General features: G+C 35.6%; 1 protein-coding gene and 1 pseudogene across 3 annotated transcripts in view; both read left to right on the top strand.

Moving 5' to 3' along the window:
- Positions 1-21647, top strand: part of TSHR (thyroid stimulating hormone receptor) — a 175024-nt gene that overhangs the window by 62755 nt on the left and 90622 nt on the right. The window lies entirely within an intron of this gene.
- Positions 5195-6039, top strand: LOC116484823 (nicotinamide/nicotinic acid mononucleotide adenylyltransferase 1-like; annotated as a pseudogene).

Raw genomic sequence — 21647 nt, 5'->3', positions numbered from 1 at the left:
CAAAAACCCTTCTGAAATAAGAGATTTGAATCTGTAGAATTAAAGGATACACAATATTCTAGCAAACATAAATATCTATTAATTTCCATGCATAATCTAGTAAAGTTAAGGAACTTCAAATAAAAATAAAGAACCCAAGAGTATCTAAAAAAGGTGAGGGCATAAATATCTTATCTGAAAAGCAAAAGAATTAAGCTAGCTTCAAATTTCTCTCCATTCAGTGCTAGGAATAATGAAATCATCAAGTTCTCAGGGTAACAAAGTATGACCCCTAAATTATATAGCCAGACACACCAGCCTTGTTTATTCTGTCCATCTGTGCAATAAATTTTTCAAATGTGTAAAATGTAGGGGAAAAAAACCTACGTGAGCTTTAAAAAAGCTGTTAGCCAACTAGGTCAACCAAGATATAAATGATGAGCTATGAGCATGAAGTCATTTTAAATTTAAAACTAAGGTTAAAATGACTTCAGGAAATTAGGGTGTACAGAACAGAATAGAAATGTAATAAGTTATCCCTTTATAAAAATAATATAACTAACAAAAATCAGGAGCAAGAGGGAAATGAAAACGGGAGATAATTTAAGTACCAATCTTCTCATTTTTAAATATATTGTTTAAGGCTGATCTGAGACTAAGGCTGATCTAAGATTAAGCACATAACTAACCAAAATCAGTGTAGCAGAAAAGAAAAGCAAGAATATGGAAGTAACTGGACATATTCTAAAAGCATCATTCAGAGTGAGAAATTAATAGGTATTGTTTAAAGGAAGAGAGACTTTATGATATTACATAAAGTTATATCTTACAAAGTAACAAATTACTAGAGGAACTCAAGTAGATCATAAGCCTTTCATATTATGAAAAATTGACCTTAGAAATCACAGACCAAGGGTAAAATATTAAAAACAAAGTGTAATAAACTTATCCTTCCAGGAATGCTGGTTTACATCACATAAACCACTCCTGGTAAGAAAAATTAGCAAAGCAGGATTAAAAAAATTTAATCACAAAATAGTAAAGAATTATGAAACAAACAGGAGAAAAAGGGAAATCAGAGAGGTAAATCCTAGGAATGTGATTCAAGGAATAGTTGAGCAGAGGTTTGGCAGCACTATAGGGCTAGACAGTAAGAAAAAAAAATCTATCAAGAAGGGATCTCTGATAAACCCCCTACGTTGAGTTGGGATCCCAAAGGGCTCCATCTAGTAGTAAGGGGTAGCTGGAAAAAAAACTTGGGACAGAAGTCCAGTTTTCAACCATCTTAGTTCCTCTAATTGGATTACAGTAATATAAGATTGCTAGTCCCCCTAACCAACTGCCATGAGCAAATGGAAATCCTATCAGGAAATACAATTTTAGGCTTCAAATGATTTCAACACTTTTTGTATACAACATCTTGCACACAATAAAACGTAACCAGACAAATGAGAAGAGAAGATGACGTAATAAAAAATTGAGAGAAACACCAGCAACAGAAATGAATGCACAAGAGGTTCAGAATATGAATAATCAGACATTTTACAATTTTTAATAGAGAAAATTTTTTTAAACCCAAAATGGATTCTTTGAAAAGACTAATAAAATTGATAAACCTTTGGTAAGGTTGATTGAGGAAATAAAGAATCAGAAATTAAAAAGGAGTCTATTATCACAGAGCCTATAGATATTTTTAAATTATATTATTTAAATATATTAACTTTATGTCTCTAAATTTGAAATTTTTAATAAAATGGATAAATTTCTATAAAAAACAATTTACCAAAACTGACACATGAAGAAATAGAAAATATGAATCATTCTGTAACCTTTAAAGGAATTAAAAACCATAACAAAGGCCATCGTGATTTCCCCAGAGTTATTTAACTCCCTTTTCCCATGTAAAATTTACTTCCAAATCTTTGAGAAGGCATTCCTTATTTCAGCAATAGGAATCTTCAGGGTTTTTTTTTTAATTATGAGGACATATTTTCCCTTCCTCATCTTATTTAACTCAGTGTTATAAAACTGTTCTATGATTTACTTTTGAGGATTATATATACTAGTTTCTCATATATTTCATACCCTAGGAGTTTAGATCATATAGCATGATAGTGAAGGGAGAAAAGAGGGAGACATGGAAGGGGAGCGAAAAGAGAGCTGTCCTGATTTGGATTGTTACAGTTCCGTATCTGCACCCTCAGCAGTTTATTTATGATGGAGAGAAAATAAGTAAAAATATATGTGACTTGATTTTTAGTTCGAAAATGTGTTAATGAGAAAAAAACCCAAATCGACCTAATTCTTTATGCTTACTTTATGGAAATAAAAATTTTCTGTACTATGTGGTAGAAATGAGTGTGGGCCATTCTGGGAAACTGTTCTTCAGACTACCTGGTGACCTATCAGTTAATCAAAGCATTTGACATTTTTTCTAAAGAAAAGAGGGTGAAATAATAACTTGGCCTTTCTTAAAAAAATATACCCATGGATTCTGCATCCTTGCCAGTTGTCTACTACATAGTTTGTTGAGACTGCCCAACATTGTCTGGAATTTCCAAGCCTCAGCGCTATAAAAATAATTCACTAGAACAGCCTCAAAATAATTTATATTGTGTAATTACTTAACACTGCACTTTGGACTACAGTATGGGATGGATATGCTAGGAATTACGCTGGGTTCAGTGAGAGTTCTGCACAAAGCCTCTGTTGCCATAACTACCAGGCTCTTGATGTTTAAGAAATTGTGTTGATAGGCCCTAGAAACTTAGGACCTACAATTACTGGAGCATATTTATTGCAGCACAGAAGGGAGTTGATGGTGGCTGATACAACATTGGTATAAACAAGGTCACTAATGTTCCAGTATGAACATTCAAGAGCCCTTAGGGAAAACAAAGAAGTCATTTTCACAAAGAACTTTCAATTGCCTGCTCTCTGATACTAAAACAGAATTTTAAAAATGAACCAAGTTCATTTTTTTTCTTGTCTCTTGGCTAAAAGACCACAGAAAACTGATCCTTCACTTAATTTCAAGCAAAAATTGTATTGCTTTTGGTGAAATCCATTTTTTACTTCAAGGATTAAGCCTAAGGTTATCACATCAAAATATATTTTCTTTAAAAATCTGAAGTTTGGTCTTGAATTTTAAAGTAAATTCTACTTGAATTATTATATGGGATGAAATATTTGAGTATTAATCCTTTTCTCTCTCTTTCAATGAATTAAGACAAATACAAGCACCTTTTAAAAATCAGGCAGGGAAATAAATGCTAATTAAATTCTCTTACCAGTAGTTTTTCATTTTGTGAAACAAACTTTTCTAAATTTGATAGACTTTACTGACGAGTGTTTTTGATAATGCTGAATGGAATTGAGTATGACCTCCCAGATACAGATGCATTTGGACTTCTCATCCACTTAGTCTTTTTCATTCAAACTGGAAAATCATGTGGTTTCATTTTTTTTTAATTGAGAGGATTGTCAGGAGAAAATATGTATGTGGCTTTATTTTTATTTTAACCAACAAGATTGTCAGTAGGAAATGCATTCTGAATATAGCACACAGGGAGCAAATGTTCCTTTTTGGTCATGACATTTTTTCATTATAATGGCAGTTTGCCAGGGCATATACCATGTTTTAATGCCTTTTACATATAAAATCACAACAAGATAAGACTTTAGACCTCTCTGTAAACGCTGAGGTATAATGGGAACTAGCATGCTCTGACTGGTTGCCTCAATTAATAAAACAATCAGGAAATCTCGAGGGTTTCCTTCCACAGATTTGAGTATCCCTTGATGACCTGCATAAACATTAGTTCTTATAAATCTGTTCACCCTCCTGCACCAGGGGAAGGGGAGATGGAAAGCTGGCCTGTTGGTGACATACACAGCATTATGCTTAGAAAAGTATGGGTTTCTTCCATGCTACCATTCTACTCTTGGCATGAAATCATAGTTTGTGATCCTACAGTCATACATTTGAAGGAACTACACACATAGGAGATAGCGTGACCCTAGGCTCTGACTGGGTATCTTTGTTTATATTTGGATAAAGAAGTTTATGGAAAAACTTATTTTTAATTGAACAGTAATTTGAGGCATGGTAAAAATATATATTGTCTAGGAATTATTATTTAATATTTAGAAAAAAATAAGGCTTTAACTTGAAGAAATAAATATATTTTCAGGGTAAATCTCTGTTGTTTCTTATTTAATTATACTTTGGTACTCTAGAACACCATTAGGATGTCTTGTTTCAAATTTTAAAAGTAGGTATTATCCCTGTGATCCTTTCTGTGCAAACTAGCTTAGCAACCTGCCCCCAGGAGAGCAACCACAGAGCCAGTGGATCTATCCCATGCTCCCTTGCATGAACCAGCCTGGCACTTTGCCCACAGGGAAGCAGCGCCAGAACCAGCAAACTATCCATACAAACTCTAGCAGCCTAGGTCACAGAGGCACTTATAGTTATCACTGACATTGACTACAGAAACTTCAGAGAGACTACACTACTGTCTTCACCCAGAGCCAAAGCCAATGCACTCTACCCAACTGACTCCCTAGGACACATCTTCAGGTGAAAGTCTTCCCCTCTGGAAGCTACTGTATAAAATTGGAAGAGGCAATTCTTCCACCAGATGCACAGATATCAACAGAGGGACACAAGAAACATGATACTGCCAAATAAGCACAGTGATTCTCCAGTTACTTAACAGAAAGAAATAGAAATTTATGAATCTTAAGGAAACTCCGATACAAGAGAACACAGATCGACATTTCAAATATGTTGGGAAAATAATTTATGATCTGTATGAGAAATTGAACGAAGAGATAGATATCATTAAAAAGAACCAAACAAACTTCCACTTGAGCAGCCTGAGATATCCATGGGTGGGGGCGTTGTCTCCCTCAACTGCTCCTACCACAGACTTTCTGAGGTTTTTCCTAGGGAGGCCAAGAGGGTCTTTGAGGAAAACTGCATCCAGACATGCCTTGAAGGAAGGTGTCAAATGCAGGAGTATGGAAAAGAGTTACAATTTGGATATGAAACCATTTTTCTAGCCCACCTTAAAGAAGACTGTTGACACACTAGTCAAAATGGTTCCAATCACCTGCCTTGCAAGACACTTCAGGTTCAAAGAATTTCCTTTGTAAAAACAAGGGATGTGTCACAGTTTTCCATTTAGATCAACAAATTCAAGTTCTTACCATGGAAAATTCAGAGAAGACTGTAGTGGTTCTCCTTGCTTGTGGCTCCTTCAATCCTGTCACCAACATGTACCTCAGGTTGTTTGAACTGGCCAAGGACTGCATGAATTGGACAGGAAGATACAGAGTTGTCAAAGGCATAATCTCTCCTGTTGGTGATGCATACAAGAAGAAGGGACTCATTCCTGCCCATCACCAGGTCATCATGGCAGAACTTGCCACCAAGAATTCCAAATTGGTGGAAGCTGATACACGGAAAAATTTTCAGAAGGAGTGGATAGAGACTGTTAAGATGCTAAGACACTATCAAGATAAACTGGAGGCTGGTGACTGTGATCACCAGCAGAACTCACCTACACTAGAAAGGCTGGACGGAAGAGGAATTCCATGAGCTGAACAAAGACAAGATTCTAGTCAAAAGAAATCCCTAGAGCCAAAAACAAAAGGTGCACCAAAGGTCACACTGCTGTGTGGGGCAGATTTACTGGAGTCCTTTGGTGTTCCCAATTTCTGGAAGAGTGAAGACATCACCCAAATCATGGCAGACTATGGGCTCATATGCATTACTTAAGCTGGAAATGCTGCTCAGAAATTCATCTATGAATCTGATGTGCTATGGAAACACTGGAGCAACATTCATGTGGTGAATGAATGGATTACTAATGATATCTCATCCACAAAAATCCAGAGAGCCCTCAGAAGGGACCAGAGCATCCACTACTTGGTACTAGATCTTGTCCAAGAATACATCGAAAGCATAATTTGTACAGCTCCAAGAGTGAAGACAGGAACGTTGGGGTCATCCTGGCCACTTTACAGATAAACACTGCAGAAGCTAAGGCATAGAAATTCTACAGCATGATGTTTTGCACTTTCCTTTTAGTGTTTGAAACAATCTGGGTGTTAACAGCTGGGAAAAGAAATTGTGGTCCTGTTGCATAAAGATTAAAAGTTTAGTAAAAATCAGTGGTAAGTTAAAATCAGGGTTTTTTTTTTCTTTTTATCAGAAGTTGCTAAGATGAATGTTTTCCATATGGTCTTTTTCTAAAAAAAAAAAAAAAAGTACAATTCTCTTTATCTTTAAAACAAGAGATTAGCAGCACACAAAAACCAGAAGAATTTTCAATGAAACTAGCTACAAATAAGAAGTCAAAAAGTACAGCCTAGCTCTACCACATAAAAGAAGCAAAGTGTGAAAAGCAAAAGTTCATTTAAAATTCTAACTTAGGTTATGAAGAGAATTGACATTTTATGCATGCCTGTTGTGGGAAATCTGCAGCTAGGGTAGACAAAGGAAGGAATTCTTACAGTGGTGATCTTCTAAAATGCACCATTGATAAATCATCCTCAGTTATGCAAAATAAAGGTTGTGCATATGCCTGGCAGAAACATCGTACCAATAGTTAGTTCTCTGTGGCACATATCACAATTGCTGACTAAAGTTTGGCAAGACCTATCTGCCTGGAGCTTCATCTTTAGAAGTAGGGAGTGAAGTCCAAGCCGTCATATGTTTAGAAAGGTATGCAAGTTTTCTGATGCCCACCAGAGGCAGAGAGCTGCTGCCTTATACTTTATACATAGTCACTTTTCCTTGTTATAGGTCATGCTCTAGCCTTGGTCATCCGCCCTCTCTTTATCTTCAGGAACAACTTCAGAGTTGACATCATGCTACCTTGAATTGAGAGAATCTCAGAGAATGAGAAGTCTATTCAAGGATTTTATGTCTGAATGCTCTTAGCCTTTATTGATAGCTTAATCAGAAGATCTAAGTGGGGTGCAGTGGCACATGCTCTGTAGTCCCATCTACTTGAGAGGCTGGAGCAGAAGGATTGCTTGAGCCCAGGGGTTTGACACCAGCCTGGGCAAAATAGTGAGAACTCATTTTTAAAAACTCTGAAGTTTCTGAAGGGCCCTGCTGTTTCTGTTCCAGCCAACTGTGAATCTGCCATTTGTGAATTTAAGCAGAAAAAGGGTCTGTTTTCTCATATTTTTTTTCTTCTTGTCCTTTTGTATGAAGTTTAACCAAAAGTATTCTTGAATAATTAGTCACAGCTTCATGTTAAAGATACATGCTTATTACATGGTTTTCCCCTGATTAAAATCTTGTGGAAGTTTTACCAATTGCTAAAGCAGAAAGACCAGAAATAGCTTCTTATAGAATCGTTTTGGGGTTTGTAAAAATTGTCCTAGGATAGAAACAGGACTAAAGTTAAATTTCTAATGAAAATATAATAATTTGCCTTTTTGCAATTTCTGTTTCATTCCTACACCACCCCAGATGAAGGGTTTGTAATTCCAGAAGAAAAAAATACTTAGATATGTGCAATTGTATAGTCAGATCTGAATCTACAGTTTAAAAAATAAAAATGTTAAATAAAGTTAAGTAAATATATGTGCTTCAGCTCCCAACTTACTCTTACTAAAGCCTTTGGGCCAATTCTCAAAAACAGGGAGGGTGAAAAGCCTGACACCTAGCAGCTTTCAGGATCCATCTGCCAAGTGAATGAAAGTTTAGAATCTCAAATCCTACAGATAAGAGTTATTTTTCTCCTCCTTAGCTTCTTGGAATTTAAGAGTTGAAGCAGCCCTGAAAAGTAATGATTGAGCAAGAAGAAGCTATAAGAATTGAACTTTGATTTCTTCTGGGAAACAATACATAGTTTATCTGAAGTGTTGTGTAAACTGCAGAAAGGTTCCAATGCTAGAAAATTCTCTCATACTGTAATGCCTTCCCACTTAGAAGTGCCCATGCCCTGCTCAGCTGTGACTCTACTGACCTCAGGACCTCACTGGACGAGGCACGTGGTAACCCTTGCAGGAGACCTGATAAGGGTGAAATGATTCTATTGTTATATTATTTATGGAGCAACAACTTTGTGCAGAGAACGAGCTGCTTGGATTTTTCTTCCAGTGCTGAGGTTGCTGCTGATGCTGCCATGTAATAGCATACTTTTGGGTGTCCTCAAGGATAGAACTTCCCCCTTTGAATAATGGAAATTAGAACAATGAACTTCACAGGGGAATAAATATTAATGACTGATGTGAAGAAAATATGCCATTGTTTATTCCCTACCACATCATTTCCATAATTGGCTGTTGTACTGTGAATTTAGAGGAAATGTGTAATGCTTGTGTTTTGTTTTGCTTGTTTGTTTGATGCTGAGGGTTTTATGTGTTGTACACTTTACCCCTTACATTTCATAATTTGAATGCAGCAAACAAACCTGCAATAAAAGTCATTTATTGGCATCTTCATTCAGATGAATGGAGAGGCTTTGTGGTAGTGTCAAAAAAAAATAAAAATAATAAAAATAAAAAGAACCAAACAGAAATTTTGGAGCTGAAAAATTTACCTAATAAAATGAAGAAATACAATTCAGAGCTTCAATAACAGACTAAATTAAGCAGAAGACAAAAATTTGTGAACTTAAAGACAGACCTTTTCAAATAACCTAGTCAGAGATCAAAAAGAAAAAAGAATAAAAAGAACAGCCAAAGCCAGCTGGACTTCTGGGACACCAACTAAGCAACAAATATTTGCATTATGGGATTTCCATAGGACAAAAGATGAAGAGAGACACAGAAAAGTTACTTAAAAAAAAAAACAGTTAAAAACGTCCCAAGTCTTTGGAAAGATATGTACATCCAGCTCCACGAAGCACAAAGGATCCCAAACAGATTCAACCCAAAGAGATTCTCTCCAAAGCACATTATAATCAAATCATCAAAAGTTAAAGACAGAATTCCAAAAGCAGCAAGAGAAGAGAATCAAGTTACATATAAGGGAATCCCTGCTAGACTATCAGCAGATTTCTCAACAAAAACCGTGCAGGCCAAGAGAGAACCAGATAATAAATTCAAAGTGCTTAAAGAGGTGAGGTGGGGGTGCAGGGGAACTGTCTACCTAGAACACTACACCCAGAAAATTGATACTTCAGAAATGAAGGAGAAATAGTGTTTCTAGGCAAGAGAAAGCTGAGGGAATCCATCACTGCTAGACCAGCCATGTAAGAAATGCTAGACAGAGTGCTTCGACTGGACGTATTAGGAAAATAATTACTAGCATGAAAAAAATGAAAGCATAATCTCATTGGTAGGAGTAAATTTATTATCAAATTTAGAATACTCCATTACTGTAATGGTGGTATATAAACTTTCAGTTGTCTAGTTTGAAGATTAAAAGTCAAAATGGTCAATGATTACTATAGCTACAACAAGTTGTTAAAATATGTACAGGATATGAAAAAATACAAAGTAAGCAACAAAGTTATAAATTTGGTGGGGGAGGCCAGGCGCAGCAGCTCACGCCTATAATCCCAACACTTTGGGAGGCCGAGGTGGGGGGATCGCCTGAGGTCAGGAGTTTGAGACCAGACTGGCCAAAATGGTGAAACCCCATCTCTACTAAAAATACAAAAATTAGCTGGGTGTGGTGGTGTGCGCCTGCAGTCCCAGGTACTCAGGAGGCTGAGGCAGGAGAATTGCTTGAATCCAGGAGACCGAGGTTGCAGTGAGCCAAGATTGCACCATTGCACTATAGCCTGGGCAACAAAGCAAGACTCTGTCTCAAAAAAAATGTTTTTAATAAAAAAAAACAAATTTGGGAGGTAGATGGTAAGTCTAGAATACTTGTATGTAGCCAAAGTTAAGTTATTATCAACTTAAATTGTCTATTATAACTACACAGTTTTTAAAATGTAAGCCCCATGGTAACCACAAAGAAAAAAATTACAGCGGATACACAATGAAAAAGAAAAAAAAAATCAAAGTTTATCACTACAAAAAAAATCACCAAACCACACAGGTAAACTATAAAAAAGGGAAAAAGGAAAAAGGAAATACAAAAAAAAAACAGAAAATGATTTAACAAAATGTCAAGAGTAAGTTCTTACTTATCAATAATAACCTTGAATATAAATGAATTGAATTTTCCAATTAAAAGATATAGAGTGGCTGAATGGGTAGAAAACAAAACCCAACTATATGCTACCTACAAGAGATTTACTTTACCTATAAGGACACATATAGACTACAAGCGAAGGGATGAAAAATGATACTCAATGCAAATGGAAGCCAAAAGACTACAAAAGTAGCTACACTTAGATAACAGATAAGTCAAAAATTGAAAGGGGAGACAAAGAAGGTAAATCTATAATAAAGGGGTCGATTAGCAACCAATTATAACAATTCTAAATAGATATGCACCCAACACTGAAGCATATATAAAGCAAATATTATAACATCTAAACAGTGATGAAGACTGCAATACAATAATAGTAGGAGACTTCAACACCCTACTTTCAGCAATAGATAGATCATCCAAACAGAAAATAAGCAAAAAAAAAAAACAAAAAAAAAACACTGGATTTATACTGCACTCTAGACCAAATGGACCTCACAGACATTTGCAGAACATTTCACCCACCAGCAACCTACAGAATACACATTTTTCTCAAAAGTACATTGAATTTTCTCCGGGATAGATTATATGTTAGGCCACAAAACAAGTCTCAACAAATTTTTAAAAATCAAAAGCATATTAAGTATTTTTCTGATCACAATGGAATAAAATTAGAAACTGATAACAGGAAGAATTTTGGAAATCATGCAAATACATGGAAATTAAACAACATACTCTTGGAACAACCAATGGGCCAATCAAAACATTTAAAATGAAAATTTAAAATTTCTTGAAACAAATGAAAATGGAAACACAGCACACCTCAATCTATGGGATATAGCAACAGCAGTTCTAAGAGGGAAGTTTATAGCAATAAATGCTTACATCAAAAAAATAGAAAGGTATCAAATAAACAACCTAACATTGTACCTCAAGGAACTGAAAAAAGAAAAAACAAGAACAAGCTAAATTTAAAATTAAGAATGAAGGAAATAATAAAGATAAGAGCAGAAATAAGTGAAATAGAGACTAAAAAATACAAAACATCAATGAAACAAGGAATTATTTTTTAAAAAGATAAACTAAATTGACAAACCTTTAGCTAGACAAAGAAAAAAGAGATAAGACACAGATAAATAGAATCAGAGATTAAAAAGAAGCCATTACACCTGATACCACAGAAATACAGAGAATCATAAGAGACAATTACATTGTGCACATGTACCCTAGAACTTAAAGTATAATAAAATATATCTATATTAAAAAATTAATAAATAAAAAGAAAGAAATAGAAAAAATAAAAAAACAAAATCTAGAAGACATGGATAAATTCCTGGACACATATAACCTACCAAAATTGATAATAGAAAATATGAACAGACCAATAATAAGTAACAAGATTCAATCAGTAATAAAAATTTCTGATCACAGAAAAGCATGGGACCTGATGGCTTCATTGCTGAATTCTACTGAATATTTAAAGAATTAATACCAATTCTTTTGAAACTATTCCAAAAAACTGAAGAGGAGATAATTCATCTAAATTCATTCTATGAGGCCAGTATTACCCTAATACAAAAATAAGACAAGGACACAATAAAGAAAGAAAACTACAGGCAAAAATCCTCAACAAAATACAAGCAAACCAAATTCAACAGCAAATTAAAAAGAGAGTTCACCATGATCAACTGGGAGATGGAAGGATGATTCATCATATGCAAATCAATAAGCATCATACATCACATTAATAAAATCAATGATAAAATTGATGCAAAAAAAGCATTTGATAAAATTTAAAATTCCTTCAGGATAAAATCTCTCAACAAATTAGGTATAGAAGGAACATACCTTAACATGATAAAAGCCAAATATGATAATTCCACAGCTAACATCATAGTGAACATGGAAAAGTTCAAAGCTTCTCCTCTAAGATCTGGAACAAGACAATATGCCCACTTTCAACACTTTCATCTACCCAGAGCAATTAGGCAAGAGAAAGAAATAAAGGGTATCCAAATGGAAAAGGAGGAACTCAAACTGTCCCTGTTTTCATATAATATAATTTTATATATAAAAAATCCCTAAAGACTCCACCATATTGGAATTGAACAATGAGAACACATGGACACATGAAGGGGAACATCACACTCTGGGGACTGTTGTGGGGTGGGAGGGAGGGTGGAGGGATAGCTTTAGGAGATATACCTAATGCTAAATGACGAGTTAATGGGTGCAGCACACCAACATGGCACATGTATACATATGTAACAAACCTGCACATTGTGCACATGTACCCTAAAACTTAAAGTATAATAATAATAAAATACAATACAATAAAAAAAGAAATAAGAATTATTATATGCTCTATGAATAAGGTATTTTATTTACACTGGATTTATAATAGTATAATAAAGACACACTTGGTGATGGCATGATGACAAAGTAAAAAAAAAAAGACTCTACCATAAAACTATTAGAACTAATAAACAAATTTAGTAAAGTTGCAGGATACAAAACCAACATACAAAAATCAGTAGCACTTCTATGTGCCAATAACAAACTATCTGAAAAATAAACCAAAAAAGCAATCCCATTTACAACAGTTACAAGAAAAAAGATACTTAGGAATAAATTTAACCAAGAAGGTGAAAAATTTCTACAATGGAAATTATAAAACATTGATGATGAAATTGAAGAGGACACAAGTAAATGGATAAAGATATCTTGAGTTCATTGATTAGAAGAATTACTATTAAAATGTCCATACTACTCCCAAAGCATCTACAGATTCAATGAAATCCTTATCAAAATTCCAGTGACAGTTTTTCAAAGAAATAGAAAAAAATCCTAAATTCACATGAAACCACAAAACATCTTGAATATCCAAAGCTATTTTGAGTAAAAAGAACAAAGCTGATGGCATCATACTAGCTGACTTCAAGATAAACTACAAAGCTATAGTAACCAAAACAGCATGGTACTGGCATTAAAATAGACACATAGACCAATGGAACAGAAGAGAGATCACAGAAATAAATCCAGGTACTTAAAGCCAATTGATTTTCAACAAACATGCCATGAATACACATTGGGGAAAGAAGAGTCTCTTCAAAAAATGGCTCTGGGAAAACTGGATATCTACATGTCAGAAGAATGAAATTAGACCCTGTCTTTCATCATATACAAAAAATCAAATCAATATTGACTAGAAGCTTAAATCAACACAAATGATAAAATTACTAGAATAAAACATAGGGAAATCCCTTCATGACATTGGCCTAGGCAAAGATTTTTTTGATAATATCTGAAACGCATAGGCAACAAAAGCAAAAATTGATAAATGGGATTACATCAAACTAAAAACTTCTGCACAGCAAAGCCAACAATTAACAAAGTGAAGAGATGACATACAGAATGGGAGAAAGTATTTGCAAAGCATACATCTGATAAAGGGTTAATATACAGAATACAAAAGAAACCCAAACAATAGCAAAAAAACAAATACAGTCATGTTCCACATAACATTTTGGTCAATGATGAATGGGATCTAAGTAAACTAAAGAGCTTTGGCACAGCAAAAGTAACTATCAACAGAGTAAACAGACAACCTACAGAATGGGAGAAAATTTTTGCAAATAATGTATCTGACAAAGGTCTAATATCCACCATCTATAAGGAACTTGAACAAATTTATAAGAAAACAACAAACAACCTCATTAAAAAGTGGACAAAGGACATGGACAAACACTTCTCAAAATAAGATACATCCAGCCAATGATCATATGAAAAAAGGCTGGACATCACTGATCATTAAAGAAATAGAAATTAAAACCACAATCAGATACCATCTCAGACCAGTCAGAATAGCTATTATTAAAAAGTAAAAAATTAACAGATGCTGGTGAGGTTGTAGAGAAAAAGGAATGCTTTCACACTGTTGGTGGGAGTGCAAATTAGTTCAGCCATTGTGGAAGAAGGCATGGCGATTTCTCAAAAACCTAAAGACAGAAATATCATTCAACCCAGCAATCCCATTACCGGGTATATACCCAAAGTAATATAAATTATTATCTTATAAAGACACGGCACATATATGTTCATTGCAGCACTATTCACAATAGCAAAGATATGGAATCAACCTAAATATTCATCAGTGATAGAATGGATAAAGAAAACATGGTATATATACACTATGGAATACTATGCAGCCACAAAAAAGAATGAGATTGCGTCCTTTGCAGGGACATGGATGGAGCTAGGGGCAATTACCCTTAGCAAACAAATGCAGGAACAGAAAATCAAATACAGCATGTCCTCAGTTATAAGTGGTAACTAAATAATGAGAACACATGGACACACAGAGGGGAACAAAACACACTGGGGCCTATTGAAGGGTGGAAGGTGGGAGGAGGAAGAGGATCAGGAAAAACAACTAATGGATATTAGGCCTAATAACTGAGTGATGAAATAATCTGTACAACAAACCCCCAGGACACAAGTTTACCTATGGAATAAACCTGCACTTGTACCCCTGAACTTAAAAGGTAAAGAAAAATTTTGGTCAATGATAGCATATATAAAAGTGATTCAATAAGATCACAATATTGTATTTTTTGCCTTTTCTATGGTTAGATATGCTTAGATACACAGATATTTACCATCGTGTTACAATTGTCTACAATATTCAGTACAGTAACATACTATACAGGTTTCTAGCCTAGGAACAATAAGCTATACAATCTAGGTCTGTGTAAGTACATTCAGTGATGTTCACACAGTAACAACATTGCGTTACAATGCATTTTTCAGAATGTATTCCAACCCTTAAGTGATGCATGACTGTAACCTGATTTTAAAATGGGCAAAAGACCTAAATAGACATTTCTGAAATGGCCAACAGGTATATGAAAATATGCTTAACATCACCAATCATCAGAGGAATACAAATAACCCTCACAATGAGATATCACCTTGCCCCAGTTAGAATGGGTATTCTCAAAATACCAAAAAATGACAAATGCTAGTATAGATGTGGAGAAAAGAGAACTCTCATACACTTTTGGTGATAAATTAGGACAGCCATTATGGAAAACAGTATGAAGTTTCCTCAAAAAATTAAAACTAGAACTATCATGTGATCCAGCAAGCTTACTATTGTGTGTATGTTCAAAGGAAATGAAATCAGTATGTCAAAAAGATATCTGCACTCTCATGTTTATTGCAGCACTATTCACAATAGCCAAGATATGGAATCAGCCTAAGTGTTCATCAAGAGATGAATAAAGAAAATGTCACAAATACACACAATGGAATGATATTTAGCCACGAAAAAGAAGGAAATCTTGTCATTTGGGGTAATATGGATTAATCTAGAGGATGTTATATTACATGAAATAAGATAGGAAGAGAAAAACAAATACTGTATGATCTTACTCATATGTGAAATCTAAAAAAGTTGATATCATAGAAGTAGAGTGTAGGGAAGTGGTGACCACAGGCAGAAGAGCGTAGGGGTAAGAGGAGGATGGGGAGAGATTAGTCAATGGGTACAAAGTTACAGTTAGATAGGAGAAATATGTTCTGTGTTCCATTGTACAGTAGGGTGACTATAGTTAACAATATTGCATTGTATATTTCAACATAGCTGGGATAGAGCATTTTCAATGTTCTCACAACAAAGAAATGATAAATGTATAAGGTGATTGATATGCTAAATACCCTGATTTGGTCATTACACAAGTATACCTGTACTGAAACTTCACCCTGTACCTGATAAATATGTACAATTATAATGTGTCAGTAAAAAACAAAACAAACATAAGAGCCATATATAACCCACAGCCAATATCATACTGAATGGGCAAAAGCTGGAAGTATTCCCCTTGAAAACTGGCACAAGACAAGGATGCCCTCTCTCACCACTCCTATTCAACATAATATTGGAATTTCTAGGGCACTCAGGCAAGAGAAAGAAATAAAGAGTATTCAGATTCAAAGAAAGGAAGTCAAATTATCTTTGTTTGTAGATAACATGATCCAATATCTAGAAAACCCCATAGTTTCAGCCCAAAAGCTTCTTAAGCTGATAAGCAACTTCAGCAAATTCTCAGGATATAAAATCAATGTTCAAAAATCACTAGCATTCCTGTACACAAACAACAGGCAAGCAGAGAGCCAAATCATGAATGAACTCCCATTCACAACTGCTATAAAAGAATAAAATACCTAAGAATACAGCTAACCAGGGAGGTGTAAAGTCTCTACAAGGAGAACTACAAACCACTGCTCAAAGAAATCATAGAGGACATAAACAAATGGAAAAACATTCCATGCCCATGGATAGAAAGAATCAACATTGTGAAAATGGTCATACTGCCCAAAGTAATTTATAGATTCAATGCTATTCCCATTAAACTACCATTGACATGCTACACAGAATTAGAAAAAACTATTTTAAAATTAATATGAAACCAAACAGAGCCCAAATAGCCAAGACAATCCTAAGCAAAAAGAACAAAGCTAGAGGCATCACGCTACCTAACTTCAAACTACACTATAAGGCTACAGTAATGAAAACAGCATGGTACTGGGACAAGAACAGACATGTAGACCAATGGAACAGAAAAAAGAACTGGGAAATAAGTCCACACACTTACAACCATCTGATCTTCAACAAACTTGACAAAAACAAGCAATGGGGAAATGATTCCCTATTTAATAAATAGTGCTGAGAGTCCTGGCTAGCCATATGCAGAAAATCGAAACTGGACCCCTTCCTTACACCATGTACAGAAATTAACTCGAGATGGATTAAAGACTTAAATGTAAAATCCAAAACTATAAAAATCCTAGAAGAAAATCTAGGCAATACCATTCAGGACATATGCACAGGCAAAGATTTCATGACAAAAACACTGAAAGCAATTACAACAAAAGCAAAAATTGACAAATGGGATCTAATTAAAGTAAAGAGCTTCTGCACAGCAAAAGAAACTATCTTCAGAGTGAATAGACAACCAACAGAATGGGAGAAAATTTTTGGAATCTATTCATCTGACAAAGGTCTAATATCCAGAATCTACAAGGAACTTAAATTTACAAAAAACAAACAACCTCATTAAAAAGTGGGCAAAGGACAGGAATGGACACTTCACAAAAGAAGACATACATGGGACCAACAATCATATGAAAAAAAGGTCAACATCACTGATCATTAGAAAAACCCAAATCAAAACCACGATGAGGCCGGGACAGTGGCTCATGCCTGTAATCCCAACACTTTGGGAGGCCGAGGTGGGCAGATCATGAGGTCAGAAGATTGAGACCATCCTGGCTAACACGGTGAAATCCCTTCTCTACTAAAAATACAAAAAATTAGCCAGGCGTGGTGGCATGTGCCTGCAGTCCCAGCTACTCGGGAAGCTGAGGCAGGAGAATTGCTTGAAAAAAAAACAACACAATGAGATACCATCTTAACACCAGTTCAGAATGGCTATTACTAAAAAGTCAAAAAACAACAGATGCTGGTGAGATCGCAGAGAAAAAAAGAATGCCATACACTGTTGGTGAGAGTGTAAGTTAGTTCAACTATTGTGGAAGACAGTGTGGTGGTCCCTCAAAGATGTAGAGGCAGAAACACTATTTGACCCAGCAATCCCATTACTTAGCATATACCCAAAGTACTATAAATCATTCTATTATAAAGATATGCACACATATGTTCACTACAGCACTATTCACAATAGCAAAGACATAGAATCAACCTAAATGCCCATCAATGACAGACCGAATAAAGAAAATGTGGTACATATACACCATGGAATAGTATGCAGCCATAAAAAGGAATGAGATCATGTCCTTTGCATGGACAAGGATGGATTTGGAAGATACTATCCTCATCAAACTGACACAGGAACAGAAAACCAAACACCACATGTTCTCACTTATAAGTGGGAGCTGAAAGATGAAAAAAGAGCTGGGCTTATGTCCATGTCTGGTTTTGGTAACAGAGTAATGTTGGCCTTGTACAATGCATTAGAGATAATTGCCACCTCTTCAATTTTTAGAAAAATTTGGGAAGATCGGTATTAGTTCTTTATACAATTGGTAGAATTCCACAGTGAACCCATCTGATCCTGGGCTTTTCTTCAATGAAAGAATTATTATTTATTTTAAGTTCTGGGATACACGTGTAGAATGTGCATGTTTGTTGCACAGGTAAATGGGTGCCATGGTGGTTTGCTGCACCTATCAACCTGTTAGCTAGGTATTAAGCCCAGCATCAACTAGCTATTCTTCCTCATGCTCTCCCTCCCATGGCCCCCAACAGGCCCCAGTGTACATCGTTCTCCCTCATGTGTCCATGTGTTCTCATCATTCAGCTCCCACTTGGTATCTTTTCATCATCACTGCTGTTTCAATGAAAACATAAATTCAAGCCAATTTCACATTTACTGAATAATTATGGAAGCTAGAAACCCACAGGGTAATTACACAAATACAAAATACCTACCTAAATAATATTGGATATATACTGGGTATTTTGGTTACCTATGGCTACGTAAGTATTTACTGTAAAATATAAAAGTTTAAAACAACTACCAATTTAACATTTCTAATGATAGTGTATATCAGGAATTGGGGTAAGAGATAGCTAAGTCATTCTCATGGCATCATCAGGGTTTACTCACTGGTATTCACATGACAAATGGGCTTTTCTGGAGAGTCCAAGATGGCATTATTCATTTGTCTGCTGCCTTGATAAGGATGGGTGAATGCTAGTCTCACGTGGAACTTTGCTGCAAGGCTTCCTCTAATGTAACCTCAAAATTTCAGAACACACTTCTGCCACATTCTATAATCAAGCAAATGATCAAAGCCAGCCCAGATTCCCAAAGAGGGAAATTGGTGGCCATATTTTTACTTCCATGGCCAAGGAGAAGGGCAGGAAATATGATCCAGAACAAAGAGAAAAATGAGTTAGTAGCAGCAGACCCAGAATGACAGAGATGATGGAATTAACAAGAAATGACATTAAAACATCTATTATAAGTCTTCTAAACAACCTCAAAAAATAAAAGAATGCATATTCATAATGAGAAAAATAGAAGACATAAAGAAGACCTAAAAGGAACTTCTAAAGTTAAAAATATAAAAAATGAAAAATTAACTGGATGAGATTAACATCATTGAATACTGCAGAAGAGGAAAAAATTAGAACTTAAAGACTTAGCAATAGAAACTATCCAAAATTAAGCCCAGAGAGGAAAAAAAAATAAAAATAAAATTGAGTGCATCAATTACCCATATGATAATATTAAGTGATCTATCTTGTGATCTATCTTACACATAAGTGGAGTTCCAGAAGGAAATGAGACGGAAAAAAACATAAAAATTTTAATGCAACAATAATCATATATTTTCCAAATTTGATATAAACTCCAACCCCATAAATCTGAGAACCTCTCAATGAATCTCAGGAAGAATAAATATAAAGAAAATGATACCAGGACATATCATAATCAAATTGCTGAAAATGAGTGATAAAGAGAGTATCTTAAAAGTAGCCAGATTTAAAAAATACACATTACCTACAAAGGAATGAAGGTTAAAAGGGAAACAGGCTTATTGTCAGAAACTTCACAGGCTGGAATACAACAGAATAACATCATTAAAGTATTGGAAAAAACCTGTCTACATAGAATGGTATATCCAGTAAAAGTATCTTCCCATATTAAAAGTAAAAATACTTTCTCAGATAAGCAAAAGTTGAGTGAAGTCATTTCCACCAGACCTGTACTAAAAACAAAACACATTAAAGGAAGTTCTTCAAGTGTTGGGATTATAGGCGTGAGCTGCTGCGCCTGGCCTCCCCCACCAAATTTATAACTTTGTTGCTTACTTTGTATTTTTTCATATCCTGTACATATTTTAACAACTTGTTGTAGCTATAGTAATCTTGACTAAAAGGGTCAAGGTACAGCTCAGACCATGGCTTCAGAGAATGTATGCCCCAAGTCTTGGCAGCTTCCACATGGTATAGAGCCTGTGGGTGCACAGAAGTCAAGAATTGAGGTTTGGGAACCTCCTTCTAAATTTCAGAGGATATATGGAAACGCCTGGATGTCCAGGCAGAAGTTTGCTGCAGGGGTGAGGCACTCATGAAGAATCTCTGCTAAGGCAGTGCAGAAGGGAAATTTGGGGTGGACACCCCCACACAGAGTCCTCATTGAGGTGCTGCCTAGTGGAACTGTGAGAAGAGGGCCACCATCCTCCAGAACCCGGAATGGTAGATCCACTGACAGCTTGCACTATGTGCCTGGAGAATCTACAGACACTCAACACTAGCCCATGAAAGCAGCTGAGAGGGAGGCTGTACCCTGTAAAGCCACAGGGGTAGAGCTCCCCAACACCATGGGAACCCAACCCTTGCATCAGTGTGACCTGGATGTGAGACATGGAGTCAAAGGAGATCATTCTGGAGCTTTAAGATTTGACTGTCCTGCTGTATTTCAGACTTGCTGACTTTTTGGACTTGTAGCCCCTTTGTTTTGGCCAATTTCTCCCATTTGGAATGGCTGTATTTACCCAATACTTGTATCTGCATTGTATCTAGGAAGTAACTAGCTTGCTTTTGATTTTACAGGCTCATAGGTTGAAGGGACTTGCCTTGTCTCAGATGAGACTTTGGACTGTGGACTTTTGAGTTAATGCTGAAATGAGTTAAGACTTTGGGAGACTGTTGGGGAGGCATGATTGGTTTTGAAACATAAGGACATGAGATTTGGGAGGGGCCAGGGGTGGAATGATATGGTTTGGCTGTGTCCCCACCCAAATCTCGAGTTCCCACATGTTGTGGGAGGGACTCAGTGGGAGGGAATTGAATCATGGGAGCAGGTCTTTCCTGTGCTGTTCTCATGATAGTGAATAAGCCTCATGAAATCTGATGGTTTTAAAGATGGGAGTTTCCCTGCACAAGCTCTCTCTCATTACCTGCTGCCATCCATGTAAGACATGACTTGCTCCTTCTTGACTTCTGCCGTGATTATGAGGCTTCCCTAGCCACATGGTACTGTAAGTCCATTAAACCTCTTTTTCTTCCCAGTCTCGAGTATGTCTTTATCAGTAGCGTGAAAATGAACTAATACAATTACTGACTGGAAAACTACACAGGAAACTTTTGGGGTGATGGAGATATTTTATATTTTGATCCAGGCACTGGTCTCATGGGTTTATGTGTACATATATGCATACATATATGTAAAGTATAAGTATACTTACATACACTGAAGTATATAAATATGCATTGTAGATTTGTGCATCTCACTGGGTATAAAATATGCCTTAATAAAGAACTGTGAAAAAATAGTTTCAATACAAAAAATTATGCCAAATAATGAAATGAAACCAAATTTAAATTTTCAACAATTTGGAGACCTAAACCAATACTTGTGAATAGACAACTCTCTCCCAGATGACCTAAGCTGAGCAATTTCCATAAGTCAAACTTGTCAAGCTATTGCTTGAGTTTCTGGGGTTCAAATCACACACAAAA

The sequence above is a fragment of the Hylobates moloch genome, unplaced genomic scaffold (genome assembly GCF_009828535.3).
Source record: "Hylobates moloch isolate HMO894 unplaced genomic scaffold, HMol_V3 SCAFFOLD_16, whole genome shotgun sequence".
NCBI classification, from domain to species: Eukaryota; Metazoa; Chordata; class Mammalia; order Primates; family Hylobatidae; genus Hylobates; species Hylobates moloch.
This window is presented reverse-complemented; position numbering and strand designations above follow the sequence as displayed.